The sequence below is a fragment of the Melanotaenia boesemani genome, chromosome 3, assembly GCF_017639745.1.
Source record: "Melanotaenia boesemani isolate fMelBoe1 chromosome 3, fMelBoe1.pri, whole genome shotgun sequence".
NCBI classification, from domain to species: Eukaryota; Metazoa; Chordata; class Actinopteri; order Atheriniformes; family Melanotaeniidae; genus Melanotaenia; species Melanotaenia boesemani.
In genome coordinates, this window is record NC_055684.1 from 21,058,788 (window position 1) to 21,079,865 (window position 21,078).

Sequence of the window (21,078 nt, forward strand, 5' to 3'; positions counted from 1 at the left end):
GGATCATAATTTGACAGCTGCTGATTTTCTGTCAGGCAACATGTCCATCATATTCCTCTTGAAATTGAAGCAGCCTGCTAACAGCCTAACGCCTAAGCAACACAGTTTTCTTGTGGAACAAAATAAGTTTATCTGCACAGATGATAACTGAAAATTTACAAGAATTCAGGACTAGTTTACCAACTATCAGCAGCAGCATTCTAACACCCTTGCCACTCACTAAAACGCTTTCAGCAAACTTAAAAACAAGACATTATCACATTATTTTTATTACAATGATTTCTTGTTTTTTATGACCAAGTCACATTGGTGATCTCACAAAAGTTATGAAATCAGCTATCTATACAACTAATTAGGAGTTATTGTTGGAGCTCTCCTGATTGGCCTTCTTAGTGCTGATTGGATAAATAATTTATAACAAATATCCTCCCAAATATTATCCATAGCAGACAACCAGCCTTATTGATCAGTTTGTTTAGTGTCTTTAGGTCTCTGTTTGATGCTGCATTTAGGTATGAAGTAAATCTATTGAAGAACATGTTCAGCTCATTTGCTCTGTCCAAACTTGAGTCAGATCTGATCCCCTTCTAACTTGAAGCCGGTGATCCTTTTCATTCCTGACCACACAACCTTCACTTTGTTCTGCTGGAGTAGACTTATTTTTTTATTTTATGTCCTCCTTGCATTTCTGAAACTTTGCTTTTTATTTATTTACTTTTTTATTTTTAATGTTGTTTTAATTACTCCCCATCTCCTTCTCTAAAGGCTTTCTTTTTTATGTTCAGCAGGTTTTCAGGTCACTGGAGGATCCAGGGCTTTTTACTAGGGGAAGAACCTCACTGTTCTTTTAGGGACGATGCTGTCCACACAGAAGCTGTTATAATCACTCAGTCATGGGATTGATGTAGTTTGCAGAGGGTTTACACAGTTTGCAGTTTGGCCTCAAAGCACCCTCTCAGAACATTTTCAGCTTCAGTAGACCAGGTTTTAATAGTCTGTGTGATGACTGGTTGCTGCTGAATGACTAACTTGTAGGTGGAGGTGAGAGGAACCCGATTATGGTCTGATCTCCTTAAAGGAGGAAGGAGGACATGGATGCATTTCTAACATAAAATAAGTCCAACATCTTATTTTCTCTAGTAGAGCAGGAGAAAAATTGTTTTATTGTTGGTAATGGTGCAAAAAGGGAGACATTGTTGAAGTCCCCAAATATTGCAATAAATGTGTTAGAATTAGGGCTGGGCGATATGAACAAAATCTTATATCTCGATATTTTTTACCTGAATCACGATATACAATATATATCTCAAAATGCTTTTTTTTTGTCAAGCGACCAAAGAGACAGTTCTAATTTATAGCCTTCAGTGCTAAATATACTTTTATTAAGGATCAGCAGCATATGTGCATTAAGGCAAGGCAAGGCAGTTTATTTGTATAGCACATTTCATGTACAGGACAATTTAAAGTGCTTTAAAACAGCTGAATGAAATTAAAGTACCTTTATATTACATTAAATGCTCTCGATAGTCTCGAAAGTCTCGATATATTTGAAAAACTTGATATATTGCCCAGCCCTAGTTAGAATGCTATTTTTGTAGCAATAAGAGCTGATGACATCACTGGCTCTGTCTGTAGCGGTACCAGGTATGATATGAACCACTACCAGAACAACACAGGTAAACTCTTTGGGTGAATAATAAGGACAAAAACTCATGGCTAACAGTTCAATGTCCTTTGTGCAGATCTTCTCCTTTAATAATAATAATAATGGATAAAATTTATATGGTGCTTTTCAAGGCCCCCAATGTGCTTTACACTGTATCCATTATTCATTCACTCCTCACTCATATCTGGTGATGGTAAGCTACTTATGTAGCCACAGCTGCCCCGGGGCAGCCAATCCACGCCTATGGCCTCTCTTGACCATCACCGAACATTCATCCACATTTAGTGCCAACACTGGAGGCAAGGAGGGTGAAGTGTCTTGCGCAAGGATGACCCCTTTACAGTGACATGTCCAGGATGAAACCAGTGGTGCTTGGTAACACCAATGGAAGCTTTCCACTAAGTTTAATGTCAGTCTGCATGCATACTCTTAAAGAAGTGTATATATGGGTTGTGTTCCTGCAGCAATGTAAAGCGCATAATACTGCATTCCCTGTATTCCCTGTATTCTCTTTTAGACCTTGTTAGTACTTCAAGCTTATCGATTTTGTTACCAAGTGATTCCACAATCTAAGAACGGTTGGAGGAAACAGTCTGAATTTCTGCCGCTTTCTCTCTGCTTTGCTCCTGTGCAGTATCCTCTTCACATCCTCTTTAACTCATTTGGGATTTGGTGTGTTATTTCACTCATTAACTTGGTTTTGGACAGCTTAATTAGTTGATCCCACTGATAAACAACTCTTCCGTTGCCAATGACTCATCATAGCAAGTCTTGAAAGAGTCAGAAATACAATAAGAAATCACTTGTAGCAGCACAGTCTGTAAACCAATGTGAAAAAATTTTCTTGAAAAATTAATCTGACGGTTGACGCCTTGAAAAACTTCGTCGGACCTACTTCAGTTTGCTGTCACCATGTGGCACATTCTACAGTTGAATATCTATTAATTAATGATAATATGTATATAGAAGATATAAAAACAATAAAATATGATCTTATTTTGTAAAAAGCTTTGAATGTATTCCTCCTAAATAAAGGGATGAATTTTAAAGGTGACATAAGTCTTTTTTTGTTTGTTTTGTTTTTATTTGTTTGTTTTTTTGTATTTTATGTAAGACAATGTATCTATGCACATACAGTGGCCAGGTGTAATGTCTGATTGGTTTGTAATGCATTTGTCATAAAGGGCTACATGATATGAGGTCCAGATCAAAAAAGTTTTAAAAAACTTTTCGTTCATCTGCTGTTCCTGTGCAGCTGTACAAACTCACTGAGCGTGAACAAACAGATCAACAGAGAGAATATGTTTGATTACTAGAACATGGGAAACAGAACAAACTTAGCATGCTAACATTTAGGATATACTGCAGAAACTCTTCAAATGTTTATACTCCTTCAATCATATGCTTTACGTGCTTAAAACAGATTACAAGATATGCACCCCCCATGAAAGGTCACATCATTACAGCTCCAACATTAAGCAATCTGATGTAGATTTTATGCCACACTGACCGTTGTTTCTATTTCTGTCTGTTCTGCTACAGCACACCAGTAAACTTGACGGAACTTAGCTGACATTTCCTCAAAAATACTCTGTTGAAATCAAAAAGAAAAAAAAAGGTTTTGAATGTTAACAGAGTAAATGTTGTTCTACCTTGAAAAACAGTTGCACTTACACTATTTCAACCACCATTCACCAGAACTTGACAAACTGGGTGATCTTGCCAACTTACATTGAGTATCTGACAGATACTCACAATTGCTCAAATTGCTATAGTAGCAGCAATTTGTTTGCAACCAAACACTACACAAAACACTTAAATAGCATAAGCACAGATGGATGCCAAGCACCCAGCTAGGCTTCGTAATGGGAAGATATAAGGCTAATGAAAATGGTCACCAGTGCTCGTAATATTAACCCTGTCTTATGTCTTTGTTAATAACCAGAGTCCTGAGTGACGCTTTTATCCAGTATTGATACATTTCTCATTGTGGATTCAAAGAGAATCCACAACGAGAAAAAAAACAGAGCAAACGGATAAGTACACCTGGAAGGAACACCAGGTATTTGTCAGACTTGGCTTCTGTCAATTTTCTGTAACAATGATTTCACATTTTCCTCCATTTCTTTTTATATCTTCCTCTACATTGCATTATTTCTTCTTTCCCTTGATTTCCCTTTATTTCTTCTTGAGTTTAAAAGTGCTATTTGTGTCATGGTCATGGTTTGTGTCACATTTTTGGTTTATGTTCTTGGTTTGCCCTTGTGTTCATGGTCATGTTTAATTCTGTGATGCTCTTGGTTTCGTTAGCTCACCTGGTTGGATTATTGATTCACCTCACCTGTGTCTAGTTAGTTCCTCTGTGTATTTATACTCCTTAGTTTCAGTTGTCCTTTGTCACATCATCCGTCCTGTTTCCCTGTTGTATTTCCCTGTCTTGTGGTTCCTGAGTTTCTGGTTCATGGATTAAACCCTTTTACCTGCATTCCATCTGCCTCTCCGTCCTGCATTTGGGTCCTCATTTCTGCCAAACCATGACAATCTGATTATAGAGTAAATTCTATTTATATAAATGTATTTAAGTAACACTTAAGGTAATTAATTATTTACATAGACTGTTGGATGATAGAAAACTTTAAAACTAACTGGACTTTTCCCTTGCAATGTAGTTAAATATAATAAAGAACAGTTTGTTCTTCATGTAGCAGGAATGAGCAAGAGAGATGAACAGCATTGGAGGAATAAATTTACAGTTTAGACATATCTATCTATCTATCTATTAGGGGTGGGACTTGTTTAAAAAATCAATCTAATTAATTAGAGGCTTCGTAATTAATCTTGATTAATCACATTTTAATCGTATAACAATATTTCCCACAAAAAGCAACGTTTTTTAATTTAAATAGATTTTACTATCTTTACTTTACCCAAAACTGAACAGACCTAAAGTTAAAAGGTCACTTTAAGCACTTTACCTCTTCATTGATTAAGAGTCTACAACATGTTACAGTACTTTTAACTTTGAAAATGGTTTTGTCCACATTCTTCCACACTTTAATAGGCATTAATATATAACGGTAAGCCAGGGCGGGATCAGCTAGTGTCAGCTTTGAGTGATTTTCTGTCCTAACTTCATACAAGCAGAAGTGAACATCTACTGCTTTGACTGCAGGCTGAAGGCCCATTTATGCAGAATATGGATATGCAGATGGACAGACAGTTTTGTCCGTCTTCTGAGTCAGTTCAGAACCTAATTTGGTCCGTTTTGAGGAAACTTAGCTATCTATCACTTGATGCAAAAGACGGAGCAATACCACCAGAAATCGCGGGGACAGTGCTGAGCAGAATAGCCGATATGCAATCAGCAAAAGAAACAAAGCAGAGAAGAAGAGGATCAGGAAGGAAACAAAAAAGCAGAAGAAATATGAAGATGAGGACAACAACTCTAGAATTTGCGCAAGCTTTTGAAGAAAGGATATGCGAGTGTATAGGGCGTGTTTATATATATATATATATGTATATATATATATATATAGCAGGCTGTACCCACTGAAGAAAAGTGTCTCATCCTCTCTCTCTATAATTAACTGATGATAGGAGTGGCCTTCATGACTGAAGGGACAATCTGATTGGATCAATTGACACATCTGGCTTGTGATAGGTAATAATGTCCTTTTCTGAGTAGATAATGCAGAGGTAATCTGCCCTGAAGAGATCCTCATCGCCACAAAGGCCCCTCCAACTCTGTTAACCATAGATAATAAGATTACAGCTCAGCTTGTGGCTGATAGAATTACAACTATATCAAGGAGGTTGATAATTTCAGGTTTTAACATGCCTTTGGACAGAAGACACACACTGACTGGCTGCCATCTCACATTTGCAGTACTGGACATGCACCCTGAGCAATGACATTGTGTCAGTGTGAATCAGTGTAGTTTATGTTCATATTTCTGCAATGCTATCATAACCTCATAATATACACATTAATTAAAGTCCATTTATGCTTGACGCAGAAAACGAATACGCAGACTGACGGACTGTTTCATCATACGTCACTGCCCTCATACTTCCATACGACTTTTACGTTTCCATGGGTAATAAGTCAGTTCATCCACATGTGGGCAGTGCAGATTGGTGCAATTCAGAGTTCAATTTCGCATTTTGACCCCGGATGGTACCGGTAATGCACCACTATAAAGTTGTTTACAACCGTCCATGTCTGCAGTTGTGTCTGTAAATGCAAATGTTATTGTTCTTAACGTCTTCGTCTGCATCTCCTTCTTCTGGTGCTTTTTATTTGGCGGTTCTGCATCATCTTCTTCCTCCTCTTCTTCTCTGGTTTGTTCCTTTCACTGGTTGCGTGCATTTTCCAGTGGTATTTACCATTTGCCATCCATCAGCCAAACTGTTCATCAGCCTGCATATCCGTCTTCTGTGTCAAGCATAAATGGGACTTTAAGGCATAACAGGAATTACTGGTCAACTAGTTTTAAAAGTTTCATGTTAAATGCATAAATATAAAAATAAAAACAAACAACAACAACAAAACATTTAATGTAATAGTAAATTCACTGTGCAGTTGTCTTTTGAAATATACTCCTACACACTATGTTCAAACAGGCACAATGACATATGGTATTCCAGAGCATTAAAATATGAGATCTTGAATAAAAGATCAAATCTTTCAGCACTATTATATCTGCAGCTTGAGGCTGTATAAGAAGGTTTGTCTAATTTTCTGAAACCAACAAATTCACAGAAGGACCAGTCAGTATGCTCATGCTCCAATACAGTACGCAGCAGCTCATGTGACACAGAAGAGAACCTGAGCTGGAGCCACAGAAAGTTAAGGAATTTGTGTTGTACAGCAAGTCTGGTTTAGTGCATCCACAAATTAAAGGAAATAGGCAGCAGCATGTTGTCGATATGGCGACTCTCAAGGTTTCACAGCCCGGGTGTAGATCTGCCCAGCTTGAAGTGAGAGAATGTCTGCTGCTGAATCTAAATGCTATAATCTTATCTGCCCACTGGAGCAGGAAGCAGAGAGGCACTAAATTCCCTTCTGGTGATTGGCTCCTACATCGTTGGGAGAGCCTTACACACACACACACACACACACACATACGTGCACACACACAGAGGGTTCGTCTCCAGCTTCTCTTACCCACTTGCCTGAGAGTTATTGAGCATCCAGGACTGAGGCGAAAGAATTTCTGTGGTTCTACTCCTCTGACTTTGTAATTTAGAGCAACGATCTCAGATAAGAAAACAGAAAGTAAAACAGGATTTTCTGAAGCCTGTGTAAAAAGTTGTTTTGCTCACTGGCTGAATGAACTAGTTCAGTGTGTGCAAGGCTGAACTAGGCATACTCATTACACACCAACTGAAAAAAAGAAGTAAAGAATTGAGGGAAATTTGGCTCCTTTTCACTTATATCATGAATCAAATCCTTTCCCCTTATTTTTATTTTTCCATTTGCTGATTTTTTCTTCATTGACTGATAATTAATTGATTTACTTCTTATGCTTGTTCTGTTCCCTCCCTTGAGTTTGTCATGTGTCCCAGTTAGTGCTTGCATCTGTGTGTTTATAGCCATGTCTCTGTCTTTTCATTGTCAGTGCATAGAATTTCTTTCTGCTGTGCTTTTTCGATACCTTACTTGGGATTACCTTTTATATGTTGTTGGATTTTCTGCCCTCATGCTGTACCTGTAAAATTAACTCCTAAATTCAATCTGTGGAGAAGTTTTTTGATTAAAATTAAATAAATTCTGATGGCAAGGCCAATTTTGATGACCTTGATGAGAAAAAGAATTTCTACATGTTAATACTCCAGCCCTGTGTTTACCAGCTGGTTCGGCCGGTAAACACATGTACGTTCATGTGAATCACCGCCTCCTTCTCACGCTAATTTTTTCTTACCGTGCAATTAATTGACTTATTGCTTATCGCGACAGGCCTAGTCATTAACTGAGTACTTGTTTGAAGAAGTGAAATTCAACACAAAGTGAAAACTGAAGAAATTCTAACTTTTCTTTTAATCTAAAAAAGTATATAAACTAGTGTGTTACCTGTTGCGGCCCAAAAGGTTTTCATTATTTTTTTCTTGGTTCCAGGTTTGAGCTCCAATGGACTCAATATTGTTCAAGGACTTCTTCCTTGTCTAAACTGCTGACAGTCCTGCTTAGTTTAGGGCTAGGCATGAAAATACATGTTTAAGGATGAAATTTAATGAATTCATGTTCATAGGTTTAGCATTATGTTACTTGTATAGTGACCTATATAAGAGGCTAATTGAAATGCTTCAACCCAACCGTGTCTGCATCATTATGACACTAAGTGTTGAACAAACATGCTTATTACATGTTTTTGCATGAGACTGGACTGTAATGGTGCATGGCAAACTTGAATTTTAGCATGGTATGTTTTAATATCAATGTCTATCAAAGAATAACTGGATAGTAACAAAGTCTTGAGCACAAGAAAGCACATCAAAGTTAACCCACAAACTGAAAAATAAATGACCAATATGTCTTAGGTGTCTTAATACCACAGCCAGACTTCCTTGCCTCCAGCGGGCTTTTTCTGCTTGCCCATGCAGTTCACAAGCCTTAAAGGGAGCCTCAAGGAGAATGGCAGCGTCTCAAACAAACTTGATGTGAAATGGAGTGAAAGTGACACAGTGAGGTCAGTATGCACCCTGCGGCGTCACCTGTTCCCACCTGACACACAAACTGGTACAACATCGGAAACTAGCAGCTGAGTCAGCAGAGAAGGGCAGCTGGTTTTGAGACTGCAGGCTGAGGTGACAGAACAAGCGAAGAAGCCAACTCAAGAGAAGGTAAACTGATGTGAAGTGTTAAGAGTAGTGGTGTTCCGATCGATCGGACACCGATCATTATCGGCCGATATCCGTAAAAAAGTATGTGATCGGTGTTCGCCGATCAATGCCTTTTGTTGCCGATCACAAAATCTGACCACCTATATTTCCTACTCTGCAACCTGCAGAAGCGCTGCGTGCAGTGTCATAGCTCCCGCTTTCCTCCACAATGTGCATGCGCGCGGTTGCAAATCCAAAGCAAACATGTCTGCCGTGTGGAAGTTTTACACTGTGTGTGAGAGTGATGTAAAGTTTGCATCCTGCAACACGTGCAACGCAAAAGTACATCGCGGGGAAGTACGTCAAAATCCTTCAATACAACGAATCTAATACGGCATTTAAAGAACAAACACTTGACGGAGTACGCTGAATTTTCGAGGCTCACTGCACAGAATGAAAGGAAGACGCTGGTGCAGCCAGAGCGCAGCTAACGCAGCCAACAATTACCAACACTCGTCCGTATCTTGACAGTCAAGCAAATAACCACAAAAATAATTCAGTTAATCGGCCTTGACGACCAACCGTTCTCAGTGGTGGAGGACGCCTATTTTACTTGGCTTTTTTTTTGGCAATATTAAGAATTTGTTTTACTTTCTTATTTAGCCTGATGAGAGCCTTATGTGTTTTCAGTCTGTTAAAATATAGTACTACTGATTACTGAAAGATAGCGCATTGTACTATGTACATGTTATTGTCTAAATTAGGGGGATTTTATGGTTCCTTTTCCACATCAAATAGTCAGCAGTGCTTATAAGAAAATTACAGCCAATCCATGTGATTATCGGTGATCGGCAGTGATCGGCACTCGTGGGTAATCGGTATCGGAATCGGCAACAAAAAACCTGATCGGAGCATCCCTAGTTAAGAGAGGTAGAAAGGACATCAGACAGGAAAGAGAAGTTCATATTAGATAAGCTGGACAGGAAAGACTGACAGCGACAGTGGGGAAGCAGTGGAACAAGAGGATCATATAAAGAAGTAAGCGTTGAGAAGAAAAACATGTAAACCTCAAGAGCGCTTACCTTGTTATGTTAACGTCTGGCACGTGTCTGAGGGTGTTCTGTACAATGAGAGGGTGCGATGTAATTAAAAACTGGGTTAACACATTTGAGACTTTGTTTCTGAATTCTGATCCCACATAAAGCTCAAGGATTTCTTGAACCCTGAATTTTGCTTTTTGGACAGCTTTCTCACTTGGTTTTTGAAGCTGTCATTAAGCTTTAAAACAGCCAGTGTATTGCACAAACAATTAAATTTGCCATCATTAGAGGGTTAATTGTAAGTGCGTGTTGATTACTCACTGCAACTGAAAAAGGATAATGACACCATGTCTGGCTCCCATGAAGCTTAGATTCATACATTCGATCTGCCACCTGATGTGATTTGTCCTCAGAAAATAATACAATTTTCACCAAATATTGTGTGCCACTGGCATTTGTGCAGAATCGTGTTTTCTGTCTATCCCCAACCTCACTTTAGTTTGGAAAGATGATGCAACTTTAATGCAACAGTACTGTATGTTTCAATTTAATCCTGTAATCTAGTAATTATATCAGTTATATCATTGGAGCATCAAATTACAAGTCACAAGAAGTCCAAACCCGTTGGACAGCCCAGCACACAATCAATGTAAAAACATACATGAAACGGACCATAAAGGAACAACTTCAGGTAAGCTTTGAATGCACACAAGCAAAAGCTCAGTTTCTGCAGAGTCAAGCCATTTAAAAATAATTTACTCATCAGCTCAGTGTGCACAAAATATTTTTATTAGTCCTAAAAGCTGTAGCATAAGACTCATCTTAACAAGAAAGTGGAGAAAAACAAGTCAACAACATGTTATGTTCTGCAGAGGCTCAGAAATATCACAAATATCTCCGCAGATTGTTTCGTGCTGCTATGGATGCAGAGATGATGTCACCTCATAGGTCTTATAAATTATTCACTGTGCTGCCTTGAGGGTAAATGTGCTTGAATGGGGAAATAAACAAAACTGCTGCAATAACAGGACCTTATTGTCTCTAAATATTTTGTGAGACGTAAACATCACCACCAGGAATCAACAGGCTCTGTTTATTTGATGAGGAATAAGGAACTCGTTGCAGAATAAAATGATATTGTGCCCTCAGATCCAGCCTATCAGGAATAGGTTTCACTGAAAAATAAAAATCACTTACTAAAATTACGACTATTCATATTAGGAGATAATTGTTTGGATGTAGTACAAGAGTGTGGTCATAAAATCTTGTCTTGTCCTGACTTTGGTCCACACTACTTATCATATCATATCTGTAAATTAAATATAGATGTTCTAGTAAGAGTGGGCTTTTCTTTTGTTCATGGATGTATGTTTGAGTATCCAATGTCAAAATCCAGTGCATAACCTCTAATTATAAACAAATGAAGATTGCTCATTAGTCAGTGAGTAAACAAGAGGAGGGAAAGTTTAAGAGGTCTGGATGTACATGACCTTATTAAAAGGAGTCATCCAACTATTAGCCTGAAGGGAGAACTTGACCACACAGCGTTTGCAAGTAGAAGTTTAAGTGCCTAAGTTAGCAAGTAAACAAATAAATATTTCTTCAGCTTAAAGTTGTTATAACTAAACTGGTCAAATAAATCTTGATAGTAAACCTGTTCTTATCAGACTGAACAATGCAAATAAACATATTTTGCCACTTTGCTGAACTAGCTCAATTTGTTTTTGCTTGTGTGAAAGTTTGCATCCCTACATTTCCCAAGAGAAAAAATGGCTGATGTCCTTAAAAATCCTTTGACAAAAAAGACTCATTAAAACCATAAAATTAACTTCACATCCAGCTGGATATGACAGGGAATGTCAAAGGCCCTGAAGACAAAAAAAAACAAAAAAAAAAAACATCTTTGCTCTTCTTAAGTTTTCACCTCTTCATTTTGGGTTCCTTGTCTTTACTACATTGTCATTTATGGCGCTATATATGGCGTAGTTAAATGCAGACTTAATTTACTAACTACAAGTCAGCTGCCATACTGCTCCTCTTTTGGTCAGCCACTAATTAAAGAAACTGTGGTCGAGTCCACTGCAGCATCTACTTGGACAAGTTGGCGTTCTTAAGTGCCCCTGTACTTTAATCATTATGGTAATCAATCAGACTAAGTTTTTTCTTCTCTATGCCTTCAAGGACAGGTAATGCAAGGTTGCTAGATTTTGTACAGGATGTTTTCCTGAGGGAAAAACAAGTTGCTAAAAGGGTCTGAAAAGGCACTTAATGTACAAAAATGCTCAAGTAATAACAGTTCAAAATACAAAGCAATAATTTTGTGCATTTGTGCTTTAAAACCAGGGGGCTGATAAACTGGTTACACTACATGTGCAAGTACATGTGTTATAGACAGACATCATGAATAGATAAGCTGCACACACCTTTGCAGTTAGAGAAGATGTTTTAATTTTGAATAGTAAAAAAATCCAATGGAAATATGTGAACGACATCACATTTACATGAGGAGCATGCAGAATGGTTCACATTGATGTCTCTTTTTTTTTTAATAGGCTTTGTACACAATTTAACTTTCTCAACCCAACTCAGTAAATTACGGATAATTCAGTGTTTGATCAATGCCCTTTAAAATTAAAATAGTAAGAAGAAAGGGTTATTCCTTCTTACCTTGGCCTTTTTATGGCAGCACCTGAGCTTCTCTTAAGAATCTGTCTTTCCTGTAAATGTAATTTAATTACAATAAAAATGAACACAAAGTATATACATGTTTGCAATCTCTTCCATATGGTGACCTCAGTGCTGGATTAATTGTTAACAACACCAAAAGTGATGGAAATAGATGTTAAAAATTACACAGAATTTAAGGGAGAAGGGAGAAGCTAATACCCTCACTGCTTCCTCATCACTGCACACTTATTTAATTCTACGAATCAGTGATTTAAACACAACTCAGTGAATGCTATTGTTACCTGACTGTCAACAGAAATTTTCCCTGACTTATCATGTTAGCAGTAAAATATGCCAATTATCAGAGTCCAAATAATATAATAAACTTTAGATTGAGCTGACAAATAGACCATGAAAATTACCTCAAACAAACTGTTGGCATGTGTGTGCTGCAATATGTGAGACACTACATACATAAATACCCATTTGAAGGTAATATCCATAATATCCCTGTGATTGACTGATTCAGGTCTGTCATATTACTGTTACTGTAGACAGCAGTAAGCTTCTCTCCTTACGTAATATATACAGCTTCCTGCTTGTGGAATCTGGAAGCAACCTTAGCTCAGTGTGAAGTTGGTATGGTGATTTATACGTAAGTAAAATGTCATTTAAAACTTGACAGATGTCAAGATAAAAACAAAGATAAAAGGATGTTGATTGAGAGGGAGGGGAGGGTGACTCAGAGGTAACAAGAGTGGGAGAAAAAAAAAGAAAAGAAATAAAAAGAAAAGAGGGATGTAATCTATGATCCAGATGGAGAGAAGCTTGTTGTTGGGAGCAGCAGGGGATTGGGGCTCTCAGTTAATGTGACGGGCATGCTGGGTAAAAATAGCCCAGGGAAGCAGGGCAGGACTCCTCTATGATGAATAATACATAGAGGATAAGGGGAAGGACTGAAGCGTGGAGAAGGAAGGAAGGAGTGGTTTGCTTACAATAAGATATATATATATATATATGGTATTCTACTTTTCTGTTAACAAACTAGTATCTACAGTAAAAATGACAAATGTTTGTTTTTGTTTTTTTACACTTCCAAGTATCAGTATTTGAAGCCTGCAAATGCCAAAACGTGGCCACTGCCCAGCTCATGTGAGACCACAGCAGAGTATTACAAAACCATTTGGGTTTTAGAGAAGTGAGAAGAGAAATGTGGGGCTTTTATCCCTACTACATTCACAGAGACAGGGATATGCAATAAGCTCTTTCTCTCGATCAAATATTCACAAAGGCACTAGATCTCCAAGGATTTAATCATATAAACTCAACAGGCAGCAACCTTATAAATTTGAATTTCTGCTAGTGAAAAGCTCTCAGTCTTCTAAGTGCACCCCCTAACATTAGCAGACAGTCATAACCCAGAAAGGGATGTTGCACTTGCAGACAATGAAATACGACTTGAGAAAGCAGCAGTGATCTCAGTCAAGTCTGATAGCTACACAGCTCAGACAGATAGCACGTTTGTCCAGAGTTATACTGTACCTGCAGAAGCATAAGGGAAGGCAAATTTGTCTGAAGTAAACCCTTGTGTTTTTTAGCACTTCCTTCATCAAACTTCAATTTACACCTCTCCTCTTGCAACACGAATATGTCTGGTCATTACTCAATCAAAACTAAAATATTACTCTACAAACTGGGAAACATAATCCATGTCAAATTTAACCATGACATTATGTTTCACTGAGTGTTCCTCACTGAATACAGGCAGCAGCAGCAATGCATTGTTTGAGCTTAACTAAAGAAAAATTGATTGCCACAAGCATTATGTTGCTGAATGAGTTTGTTTACCCTGTTTGGTTTACAAAAATGATGGAAGAGATATTGTAGCTACTCCGTTCTAAAATAATCACCCTGTCTCTCAATGACACAACAAAACAATGATGAATTTGTGTCTATGAGAAGGTAGACAGATCATGCTGTCAGCTGTTTGACTCACAATGTCTCAAACTGGCCATAATGCTTTGCTAATTGCCAGTTCAGTTTTGTGGGGTGGAGAGCCTTTACCACCATAATGTGTCTGTAGTGATGCATGGTAATCACAACATCTGCTATAGTCTATAACATCTAAACAAATGTAGGTTACTAGCAGTGCTGTTTTTGAATGCTGATATTTTGACTGTGGTTATGAACACTGGAACACTTTAATCCAAACTGGTTTGCTGCTAAATCATCCCGTTCTTCTTGTAACTTTTTTTTTTTTGGATCCTTCTCTGTTTTCTTATTTGTGTGTCTCACATAAACTTTAAAGGATCACCTCTCCTCTATAGACTGTATAAACATATGAGAAAGGTATCTAAAAGAGGATAAAAAGTGTATGGAATTTTTTAAGTGGTGCACATCTACAACCAGAGGTTAAAAATAAACTTTAAGTACCTAAAGTGCTTGCTATCCTCCTTTCATGCTGAACGTGAAACCAGCATTCAAATATTTAAGTGACAATGCCGAAGCGACATTTAACCCTTTTAGCAAAGTTATCAACTCAAGTGGAAGGAACGAGGAGAGCTGAACTTACAAGTTTAACCCAGCAAAGAAAAGGGAGATACAGTATATTAGTCTATTCTAAAAATATACAAGGGTGTTTATTTGAAGTCTTACTAATTGGAGTATGCCCTGCTCAAAAACATCTTGATACGAATTTATGAAGCTTTGCAATGACTACCAGTGCATGCTACCAAACTTTGCAGTTATTTTTAAAGGCAAAGTGGACAGGGGACAGCTGTGATTTTCAAAATAGTTGTCAGAGTTTGTCACTTAAATATTGATAGGTTATGCAAGCTTATCATGAAATAGCTGTTTGTAATAACTTAAAAAAGCATAAAGAGGAGCAGATGTTTGAAAAAACAGAGAAGATGCCAATAATTTCAGTGAAAAGGGGCACAGTATGACACATATCCTGACACTTAATTGAAAGTTACTAACCAGAGGCTTGTATTGCTCTTTCTAGTTTTTCTTAATGATAAACACCCATGTATGACAAATCTGAGGTGAGATGGCTTATTCTGACCAAACTTAAAACCTTGGAATATGCACAAGAAATAAATCTTTGGAAATAATTTCTTTAATACTTTCTAAATGAAATATCTTTAACCTGCTTTATGATTTAAGATTTTTATGATAACTGAAATAAAACGAGGCAGATTACCTTGCAACAAAATCTGCTTAAACTGTAATAATGCACGTTATAGTCACTTTTTCAAAAGCTACCATGAAGCCCCTCTTCTCCTCCTCCTCCTCTGTGGCAAACCAATAGACACGCTCCTCTATACCTCATCATGTCTGAGAATGAAACTCAGTAGCTACAATGCATTACATTTAGTCAGATTACTCACACACACACACACACACACACACACACACACACACACACACACACACACACACAAGACCCAGCGATCCAGCAGAAGTACTAAATGACTACTACTAACATGTATGGGAATTCCAGTGATTAGTCAACATCAGCTCCTTGTTTTTAATTTGAATGCTTTGACCTTGAACTATGCAGCTTAAACAGGTTAAAAAAGGAAAAAAGAAAAAAAAAATAACAAACTTAAATTTACTCAAAGCCAGTGAAGTGATCTCAGAAGTAGAACTCGCTCTGTTCAGATCTGCCAATCTGACATTGTGTTCTGCACCACAAACATCTGCTAGGATGAACAGAACTGCTGGTTAATCTGGCACTCTGAGAGCTTTTAACGCCGGTGGCTCCGGCACTAGCCACTGCTTCCCAAACAAAGGATTGCGATTGTGGTGTCTAGCTAGGAAAAAGGAGTGGCTGTTTGTGGTGCCATATTAGCTGACCCCAGATGTGTACTGAACATCAAATCCTCTGCAGTAATTCCACTCGCTGCTCCAAATACCAATCGAGGGCCGTTGGTTGCCATGGCAACAGCACTCCTGTCCAATATAGCAAGTAGTGGGTTTGCCAGTCTCTCTCCATTTCTCTCTCTCGCCTTCCCTTTTCTTGTCTTACTCGCTGTTTTATCTGTGTCGCGTGTGTAAATAACAGCACGGATTTGCTGCAATGTTTGTTTTTTTGTGGCTGTGGTATGACTGTCCTCATGCTGACTGCACAAATTTATAGAGCATGCTTTTAACGTAAGCTTTTTCTTTTATTTCATTTTCCCCAGACATCAGTGAGTCGTGCAAGCTCTGATCATCTTTGATGAGAACTGACATGATAGGACATTTAACTTTTAATTCAAATTTGCAGTGATAGATTTCTGAGTAATTAGACATCTACGGACAGCTTCACCATTAAGTATTACCTAATTTTTCTTTTAATCTGTGGAATAATATGAGTTCAGCTGCACTTCTACAAAATGGTAACTGATAACTCAAAACGCTGTATATGCACCACTGTTTGACTAAATCAAATACAGTGACATTTGTTTATTTTTATTGTTGTGGCATTCATGTTCATGATCCACTTTTTTGACTCCTTAACACATCCTTACACATTCTTTATGTAGTATGCAAAAAAAGTCCTAGTTTATTTGTACTGGTGCACAATTTAAATGATAATACTTCACTGTTCAGTCCCAGATTCAGCAGACTGTCCTTTTTCACTTGGCTGCTTCGCAGCCCATGTGTCAGGCTGCGGTGCCCACTGCCAGAGCTTTGCCCTCTTCCAGTCCACTGCCCCCTCATCTGCCATATGTTGTTTTCACAAGTCACGCTCCTCTCACCTTGCCTGCTTGACTGTTAGGCCTCTGGCAGTATACAGTACTAGATGATAATGCTAGTCGGTTAAAGAAAATGTGACGTAGGAAGAGAGGAGATAACAAAGGCAGCTGTTCTTATCTAACTTTAGCATGCTGAAGTCTGCTACATAGTGGCATCCTGACTGATGATTTAATTATTAATCTTGTTCATGGTTTTAGTAGATAGTTCTTTATGATGTATCACTAGGGTTACTAGGGCTAAACTGCAGTAACTAAGGTACAGTGCAGCATGACTTGAAGCAGAAGGTAGGTGGACAGGCATGTAGCTGTACATGTATTTTTCAGTACAGAACGTTCGGTAGGGAACATAGGCATACCAGGTTCCCGCACAGAAGACTAACTGCCTTGCACTATAGCTACAGCTAGCAACAACTTTAAGGAAAAACCAAAGCTTGAAGACCCTCTTCCAACGTTAAAATCTTCTGTTTGGGAGCTCCTCGGATTTCCAGTGAGGGATGTAAACGGACAAAGACACCTGGATAAGACGAAAACAGTCAGTCAGTCTTTTGTCGACCAGTGTTCCTCTGTCGAGATCAGTCCCTCCCCGTAGCTCTGTCCCCGCTAAATGTGGATGGAAGCGCACTCTTGCTGAAAACTTGTTCTGGTCTGTTCCTACAATCAAGGACCGTATTTCCGATCCTGAGCCACAAGCTGTAAGTAAAACCAAATACGTTTTTTGTTTTGTTTTGACAGTTAGTGTGTGAGCAAAGGTCAAACTAAAGGAATTAACCCACACTTACTTTACCTGATCGCTACCAGCAGGTAACACATCATATGATGACCAGAAAGTTAGAGATCAGCACTGTAGATGGAAATGCCACAAACATAGCAACCAGGCTAAAAACACCCAGCTGATTAGCCATGTGAAACAAGAGATGTGTATAGAGTGGATAGAAATACAGCTAATTATAATGTAACAATGCATGAGAGTGTTAGCAAATAGCATCATTACCTTTTCTGTTTCTTGGCAGCAAACATTTTCCACCTCTGTTGGCATTGTGGTAAATTTACCACATGTACACCTATTAACAGAGGCATGTACACATATATAAGGCGAGTGAAGGACGACAAACAACGTTACATTGGACCATAGCTGGTAAGCAGAGTATTTACCAAACAGATACGTCCTGCTGCATTCCTTGCTGTGGGTGGCTGGGTTGTTCACTCTCATTTTCAGCTCTGATTCGGGTTCGAACATGTACGGCTGTGTGTTTTGTGCTGACATTTTTTACTGAGTATTACTCAACTACTCCTGGTAGTTGACCAATGATCAGAAGCAGCCGCATCAGGGGAGGTGGGGCTCAGGGTGGAAGAGTCTTATTCTGCTTGTTTCTGGCAAAGGCTGATCTGAGGGCCTACGGAGAAGATCAATATAAAATAAATAAAGGGGTTTGTGAAAAATGCTGGACTAATTCCTGCCTTGTGTACTTAAATATTAAACTAAATTATCATGAAATGAGCATAATTGAGCCCCTTGAAAGTAGTTTCTTTTTGTGTGTCATTTTAAATGTCATTAAAACATGTTCCTGTTTCCACCAAAGTTAAACAGTTTTATGTTTTGCATTTGTTCCCTTACTGTACTGAAAAAGATACCGTTACACCCCTAATGACTATACTTGTTATGGCACCAGGCCTAGGCATGATTTTTCAATCTTTTTTGTGTATGTACGTGAATAAAAACTATGTATATGACTGGCTAAAATGTACTGCCATATCACCAGATCTTTAACTAAACGTGTGTATAAATCCTTTGGACTGATTTTTCTACCTTTTTCATTAAGTTGGCAAAGCAGTTGTGGTTAAACGAGACTGAAATGTTTATCAGGACTAGGGGAAGCAACTCATGTAGTTATTTTGTAATTTTGGTTCTGCTCGGTCACCCCACCCTTAACTGATGGGAAGTGCTTTTAATTTTTTGCTGTTTTGTTAATGTCTCCTGACTCATTTTTTCACACTGTTTCTTTCTGTGAATGTTAAAGACCTTGGCTATCATGGATCAATAAATTATTTTTCCTTAACCAGCAGCTTATCCTGGCTTTTAACTTCATAACGCCCCTATTTTCTGGCTAAGTGGGGACCATAACAATTACATTTGCCTCTGTTGCTGATGTTTTCTCCACTCTGTGTTTAGCCTGCACATCCACCATTTTTCCAATGTTTCCTCCAAAGACAAAGGTGATGGCATCATTCCCTGTAATTCATCACAGGTGCAGCACAGGCTGGTTTTCTTCCCCAGCTGTGAAAAGCTGCAATTGTGCACCATGCATCAAACCACAGACCACATTAAACAACAGGGCTCGAAACACATTTTCAAGTAAAGGTGCACAGAAAATCACTTGCACCAAAAATAATTTAGGTACACAACCCAAGCGTGATAAATATTAACCATATAAACTCTCAGAAAAATTGTAGAAAAATTAAAACACAAATTTTTAATCAGGACTAATCACATAGTTATGCAAAAAATTTAATGCTGATTCAAAACTGGTTTATTGAAAACTTTTACAGTACAGCTATATGAACAAAAGTGTTAAAAAAACATTATTTGTAAAAACAAACTGCTTTTTAACAGTAGTATTCTCTTTACACAGTAACAGTTAAAATATTGCTTGTAAATCTCATTTTAGTTGTTTATGTGTGTAATAAAATCAAATATTTATGAGAGGATGAAGTTTTCAGGATTTGTTGGGTAAAGGGTAACAAGTAAGCAGGGTGGATTTTAAAGCTATGTGAAGCTACCTTCCATCTAAACTCAGAGGAAACTATATCTGATGATGAATTTCATCCATCAGGTGTGTTTCCATGCTGGAGCAGACTAAAAGGCTGATTACAAACTTAGTGTGAAGGAGTAAGTGATATTTAAAAAAAAAAAAAAAAAAGAAAAAAAGATACAGACCTCAAACGTGTAAAAATATTCAGTTAATCTACAATTTAACATTATCTGTTAAAATTCTCATTATGACATATAAACAGTAGGAGATAAAGTGTCATCTGATCTGTAACAAGGTGATAACATGTTAAGTGTGTACAAAAATTAATAAACTTTTAAAAAAATTTTAATCTTTTCTTATTTTGATGTTTTAACTTTCCAGGGTTAATTACCTGAAATGATCACAATACCCCCACCCCCCACCCTAAAGAAGACAATGCTTCTTAAAAATGTAATTATAATTGCTGCAAGTATCTCTCTGGTACCTGAAGTTCAAGTCACCTTAAGACATTATCAGTTTCAAAAATGATGCTGCCAAGGTTATCACAGTGTACACTACATCTAACGTGTTATTTATCATACTCTCTCACAATTTGAAAATTCTGCTGGACCTGAGAATAACATGCTCAAAGTTGTCATTCTGAGGAAGACTGCATGGTTTGTTGATTGAACACCAGCCTTAGGTCATGCTTAAATACAACAACACCAGACAGATGTTTTGAAAGCTGCTGCTTAGATCAGCAGGGCCACTGGGAATATCTGGCCAAGAAAACACAGCCATGTCTTAATCTGTTTTCACAGCTAAGCATATTTAGCCAACAGGATTACAAGCATGACCATCACAGCATGCACGTGTCAGCTGAGAATATCAAATCAATGTTTGGCAGATGTATAAGCCTCTTAAAGATTCACAAGGGAAAACCACACATCAAATTATTTTGAGGTGTAAAGATTGGTGTCCAAGGCAGTCACATGGACTTTCAGAGATTTTAACAGCAAACTAATTAGCACAGCTATTTATTATTTCACTAATCACCTTGCATTTGTTCAGAGGTGTTAGCTGAAGGAAGGGTTGAAGCATTAAATGTACTATAAAAACATTGAGGATAAAATCTGTTTGAAGAGCAAGAAAAAGTTACATCCACTCAGGAATCAACAAAAATACAATATACACACCATGGTTATAAATACTAGAAGACAATTAGTTAACAAAAATAATAGTGTTGATTTATATTTTTCATTTTTCTGTTCATTTTTCCCCATTATTATATTCTAAGCCTACCCATAACTTAATAAATCTCATTACCTTTAGAAAGAATAGCATGTTAAATATCTGTTTTGAGTGGTTAAAAATTAAGAAATGTTTTTGTCAGTTTCAGTCTGACCTGTCTG

General features: G+C 37.8%; 1 protein-coding gene across 5 annotated transcripts in view; it reads right to left on the reverse strand.

Moving 5' to 3' along the window:
* slc12a5a (solute carrier family 12 member 5a) overlaps positions 1-21,078 on the reverse strand; it is a 171,665-nt gene that overhangs the window by 115,032 nt on the left and 35,555 nt on the right. The window contains exon 1 of one of the 5 annotated variants that reach the window (XM_041981374.1): positions 9,571-9,608. The exons of the other annotated variants lie outside the window; for them this stretch is intronic. The gene's annotated coding sequence lies outside the window, so the exon portion shown is untranslated. Of the gene's footprint in view, positions 1-9,570; positions 9,609-21,078 lie in introns of those variants that run through there. 5 annotated transcript variants of the gene reach the window in all.